Source organism: Oncorhynchus nerka, unplaced genomic scaffold (assembly GCF_034236695.1).
Source record: "Oncorhynchus nerka isolate Pitt River unplaced genomic scaffold, Oner_Uvic_2.0 unplaced_scaffold_2028, whole genome shotgun sequence".
Taxonomy (NCBI): Eukaryota; Metazoa; Chordata; class Actinopteri; order Salmoniformes; family Salmonidae; genus Oncorhynchus; species Oncorhynchus nerka.
The window spans coordinates 47,092-53,812 of record NW_027039297.1 but is presented as its reverse complement, the minus strand read 5'-3'; positions in this window follow the sequence as shown (position 1 = coordinate 53,812).

Genomic DNA, 6,721 nt, shown 5'->3' with positions numbered 1-6,721 from the left:
ATATCCTGGGGTGACCTGTTGTTGTGACTATGGGTTAGTGATAATATCCTGGGGTGACCTGTTGTTGTGACTATGGGGTGACCTGTGACCTGTTGTGTGACTATGGGTTACTGATAATATCCTGGGATGACCTGTTGTTGTGACTATGGGTTACTGATAATATCCTGGGGTGACCTGTTGTTGTGACTATGGGTTACTGATAATATCCTGGGATGACCTGTTGTTGTGACTATGGGTTACCTGTTGTTGTGATATGGGTTACTGAATATCCTGGGGTGACCTGTTGTTGTGACTATGGGTTACTGATAATATCCTGGGGTGACCTGTTGTTGTGACTATGGGTTACTGATAATATCCTGGGATGACCTGTTGTTGTGACTATGGGTTACTGATAATATCCTGGGGTGACCTGTTGTTGTGACTATGGGTTACTGATAATATCCTGGGATGACCTGTTGTTGTGACTATGGGTTAGTGATAATATCCTGGGGTGACCTGTTGTTGTGACTATGGGTTACTGATAATATCCTGGGGTGACCTGTTGTTGTGACTATGGGTTACTGATAATATCCTGGGGTGACCTGTTGTTGTGACTATGGGTTACTGATAATATCCTGGGATGACCTGTTGTTGTGACTATGGGTTACTGATAATATCCTGGGGTGACCTGTTGTTGTGACTATGGGTTACTGATAATATCCTGGGGTGACCTGTTGTTGTGACTATGGGTTAGTAATATCCTCTGACCTGTTGTTGTGACTATGGGTTACTGGGAATATCCTCTCTCTGGGGTGACCTGTTGTTGTGACTATGGGTTACTGATAATATCCTGGGGTGACCTGTTGTTGTGACTATGGGTTACTGATAATATCCTGGGGTGACCTGTTGTTGTGACTATGGATTAGTGATAATATCCTGGGGTGACCTGTTGTTGTGACTATGGGTTACTGATAATATCCTGGGGTGACCTGTTGTTGTGACTATGGGTTAGTGATAATATCCTGGGGTGACCTGTTGTTGTGACTATGGGTTACTGATAATATCCCTGGGGTGACCTGTTGTTGTGACTATGGGTTAGTGATAATATCCTGGGGTGACCTGTTGTTGTGACTATGGGTTACTGATAATATCCTGGGGTGACCTGTTGTTGTGACTATGGATTAGTGATAATATCCTGGGATGACCTGTTGTTGTGACTATGGGTTAGTGATAATATCCTGGGGTGACCTGTTGTTGTGACTATGGGTTACTGATAATATCCTGGGGTGACCTGTTGTTGTGACTATGGGTTACTGATAATATCCTGGGGTGACCTGTTGTTTTGACTATGGATTACTGATAATATCCTGGGGTGACCTGTTGTTGTGACTATGGGTTAGTGATAATATCCTGGGGTGACCTGTTGTTGTGACTATGGGTTACTGATAATATCCTGGGACCTGACTATGGGTTACTGATTGTGACCTGTTGTTGTGACTATGGGTTACTGATAATATCCTGGGGTGACCTGTTGTTGTGACTATGGATTAGTGATAATATCCTGGGATGACCTGTTGTTGTGACTATGGGTTACTGATAATATCCTGGGGTGACCTGTTGTTGTGACTATGGGTTACTGATAATATCCTCTCTCTGGGGTGACCTGTTGTTGTGACTATGGGTTACTGATAATATCCTCTCTCTGGGGTGACCTGTTGTTGTGACTATGGGTTACTGATAATATCCTCTTGTTGTGACTGGGGTGATAATATCCTGGGGTGACCTGTTGTTGTGACTATGGGTTACTGATAATATCCTGGGGTGACCTGTTGTTGTGACTATGGGTTAGTGATAATATCCTGGGGTGACCTGTTGTTGTGACTATGGGTTAGTGATAATATCCTGGGGTGACCTGTTGTTGTGACTATGGGTTAGTGATAATATCCTGGGGTGACCTGTTGTTGTGACTATGGGTTAGTGATAATATCCTGGGGTGACCTGTTGTTGTGACTATGGGTTACTGATAATATCCTGGGATGACCTGTTGTTGTGACTATGGGTTACTGATAATATCCTGGGGTGACCTGTTGTTGTGACTATGGGTTAGTGATAATATCCTGGGATGACCTGTTGTTGTGACTATGGATTAGTGATAATATCCTGGGGTGACCTGTTGTTGTGACTATGGGTTACTGATAATATCCTGGGGTGACCTGTTGTTGTGACAATGGTTAGTGATAATATCCTGGGATGACCTGTTGTTGTGACTATGGGTTAGTGATAATATCCTGGGGTGACCTGGGGTGACCTGTTGTTGTGACTATGGGTTAGTGATAATATCCTGGGGTGACCTGTTGTTGTGACTATGGGTTACTGATAATATCCTGGGGTGACCTGGGGACTGACCTGTTTGTTGTGACTATGGGTTAGTGATAATATCCTGGGGTGACCTGTTGTTGTGACTATGGGTTACTGATAATATCCTGGGATGACCTGTTGTTGTGACTATAGGTTACTGATAATATCCTGGGATGACCTGTTGTTGTGACTATGGGTTAGTGATAATATCCTGGGGTGACCTGTTGTTGTGACTATGGGTTACTGATAATATCCTGGGGTGACCTGTTGTTGTGACTATGGATTAGTGATAATATCCTGGGATGACCTGTTGTTGTGACTATGGGTTACTGATAATATCCTGGGATGACCTGTTGTTGTGACTATGGGTTACTGAAAATATCCTGGGGTGACCTGTTGTTGTGACTATGGGTTAGTGATAATATCCTGGGATGACCTGTTGTTGTGACTATGGATTAGTGATAATATCCTGGGGTGACCTGTTGTTGTGACTATGGGTTACTGATAATATCCTGGGGTGACCTGTTGTTGTGACTATGGTTAGACCTGGGATGACCTGTTGTTGTGACTATGGGTTACTGATAATATCCTGGGGTGACCTGTTGTTGTGACTATGGGTTAGTGATAATATCCTGGGGTGACCTGTTGTTGTGACTATGGGTTACTGATAATATCCTGGGGTGACCTGTTGTTGTGACTATGGGTTAATATCCTGGGGTAATATCCTATCCTGGGGTGACCTGTTGTTGTGACTATGGGTTACTGATAATATCCTGGGGTGACCTGTTGTTGTGACAATGGTTAGTGATAATATCCTGGGATGACCTGTTGTTGTGACTATGGGTTAGTGATAATATCCTGGGGTGACCTGTTGTTGTGACTATGGGTTACTGATAATATCCTGGGATGACCTGTTGTTGTGACTATAGGTTACTGATAATATCCTGGGATGACCTGTTGTTGTGACTATGGGTTAGTGATAATATCCTGGGGTGACCTGTTGTTGTGACTATGGGTTACTGATAATATCCTGGGGTGACCTGTTGTTGTGACTATGGATTAGTGATAATATCCTGGGGTGACCTGTTGTTGTGACTAACTGATAATATCCTGGGGTGACCTGTTGTTGTGACTATGGGTTACTGATAATATCCTGGGGTGACCTGTTGTTGTGACTATGGGTTAGTGATAATATCCTGGGGTGACCTGTTGTTGTGACTATGGGTTACTGATAATATCCTGGGGTGACCTGTTGTTGTGACAATGGTTAGTGATAATATCCTGGGATGACCTGTTGTTGTGACTATGGGTTAGTGATAATATCCTGGGGTGACCTGTTGTTGTGACTATGGGTTACTGATGATATCCTGGGGTGACCTGTTGTTGTGACTATGGATTAGTGATAATATCCTGGGGTGACCTGTTGTTGTGACTATGGGTTACTGATAATATCCTGGGGTGACCTGTTGTTGTGACTATGGGTTAGTGGTAATATCCTGGGGTGACCTGTTGTTGTGACTATGGGTTACTGATAATATCCTCTCTCTGGGGTGACCTGTTGTTTGTGACTACTATGGGTTAGTGATAATATCCTCCTGTTGTTGTGACTCTGGGGTGACCTGTTGTTGTGACTATGGATTAGTGATAATATCCTGGGGTGACCTGTTGTTGTGACTATGGATTAGTGGTAATATCCTGGGGTGACCTGTTGTTGTGACTATGGATTAGTGATAATATCCTGGGGTGACCTGTTGTTGTGACTATGGGTTACTGATAATATCCTGGGGTGACCTGTTGTTGTGACTATGGTTAGTGATAATATCCTGGGGTGACCTGTTGTTGTGACTATGGGTTACTGATAATATCCTGGGGTGACCTGTTGTTGTGACTATGGGTTAGTGATAATATCCTGGGGTGACCTGTTGTTGTGACTATGGGTTACTGATAATATCCTGGGGTGACCTGTTGTTGTGACTATGGGTTACTGATAATATCCTGGGGTGACCTGTTGTTGTGACTATGGGTTACTGATAATATCCTGGGGTGACCTGTTGTTGTGACTATGGGTTAGTGATAATATCCTGGGGTGACCTGTTGTTGTGACTATGGGTTACTGATAATATCCTGGGGTGACCTGTTGTTGTGACTATGGGTTAGTGATAATATCCTGGGGTGACCTGTTGTTGTGACTATGGAGTGATAATATCCTGGGATGACCTGTTGACTATGGGTTAGTGATAATATCCTGGGGTGACCTGTTGTTGTGACTATGGATTAGTGATAATATCCTGGGGTGACCTGTTGTTGTGACTATGGGTTAGTGATAATATCCTGGGGTGACCTGTTGTTGTGACTATGTTTAGTGATAATATCCTGGGGTGACCTGTTGTTGTGACTATGGGTTACTGATGATATCCTGGGGTGACCTGTTGTTGTGACTATGGATTAGTGATAATATCCTGGGGTGACCTGTTGTTGTGACTATGGGTTACTGATAATATCCTGGGGTGACCTGTTGTTGTGACTATGGGTTAGTGGTAGTATCCTGGGGTGACCTGTTGTTGTGACTATGGGTTACTGATAATATCCTCTCTCTGGGGTGACCTGTTGTTGTGACTATGGATTAGTGATAATATCCTGGGGTGACCTGTTGTTGTGACTATGGATTAGTGGTAATATCCTGGGGTGACCTGTTGTTGTGACTATGGATTAGTGATAATATCCTGGGGTGACCTGTTGTTGTGACTATGGGTTACTGATAATATCCTGGGGTGACCTGTTGTTGTGACTATGTTTAGTGATAATATCCTGGGGTGACCTGTTGTTGTGACTATGGGTTAGTGATAATATCCTGGGATGACCTGTTGTTGTGACTATGGGTTACTGATAATATCCTGGGGTGACCTGTTGTTGTGACTATGGGTTACTGATAATATCCTGGGATGACCTGTTGTTGTGACTATGGGTTAGTGATAATATCCTGGGGTGACCTGTTGTTGTGACTATGGGTTACTGATAATATCCTGGGGTGACCTGTTGTTGTGACTATGGGTTACTGAAAATATCCTGGGATGACCTGTTGTTGTGACAATGGTTAGTGATAATATCCTGGGTTGACCTGTTGTTGTGACTATGGGTTAGTGATAATATCCTGGGATGACCTGTTGTTGTGACTATGGGTTAGTGATAATATCCTGGGATGACCTGTTGTTGTGACTATGGGTTAGTGATAATATCCTGGGATGACCTGTTGTTGTGACTATGGGTTAGTGATAATATCCTGGGATGACCTGTTGTTGTGACAATGGTTAGTGATAATATCCTGGGTTGACAGTAAAGTTTAACTCAAGGTTGATATCCTTCAAACCTGTCCAGTTAGATATCAATGACTTTTAGCAGCCTTTACACAACATAGCTAGTTATTCCCGATCTGGCATTTCATTTTGACAGAGGAAGACCTTATGGTGGAAACAGGTTCCACACTACGTTGGTGTAACTTTTGAGTGATTTACTCCGTGAATGGTTTATTTTCTATTTTCTCTTATCTGTTGAACTTTCAGCCTTTAAACAAATATTTTTGCCCCTTCCACTGTCCTGGCTTACTTATTAGCGAAGCAAGGAAATAAATGTAATGTCTCATTGCTGTGAGGGACAGGGAAGCCTGAGCAGTTAGCATCCCTGAGACTAGAGGTGACTCTGTGCAGACGGAACATAAACCTTAGGTTTAGGATTTTTATTGACACAGAAGGTCCGTATTTATTTTCTTAATGACCCGGGAAAGAGATGCGTGTGTGTGTGTGTGTATTAACCTGGAATGGGCTTTGTGTCTGTGTGTGTCTGTGTGTGTGTGTCTGTCAGTCAACTAAAGGTGTGTATTCCTCATCAATGAATCGTGCCTTCATCTTTTTAGCATGTGTGTACCCTACTGAACCCTGTAGAAGACTTAGAACATGAACTAATCCCATTCATTAGGGTTAGCATAAACAGTCTCCCAGCACTGGGACTATCCACATGTGCTGAGGCTGGGAGTCCAAATACCTTCAGTAAATTCAACCAGATGGATCACTACAGATCTGACGTGAATACACACACACTGACGGACGAACGGACGGACACACGCACAAACGTTTACGGATGGACAGGTGGATGGACACACACACACACACACACACTGACGGACGAACGGACGGACACACGCACAAACGTTTACGGATGGACAGGTGGACGGACACACACACACACACACACACACACACACACACACACACACTGACGGACGAACGGACGGACACACACACACACACGCACGCACGCACGCACACACACGCACGCACGCACACACACACACACACACACACACACACACACACACACACACACACAC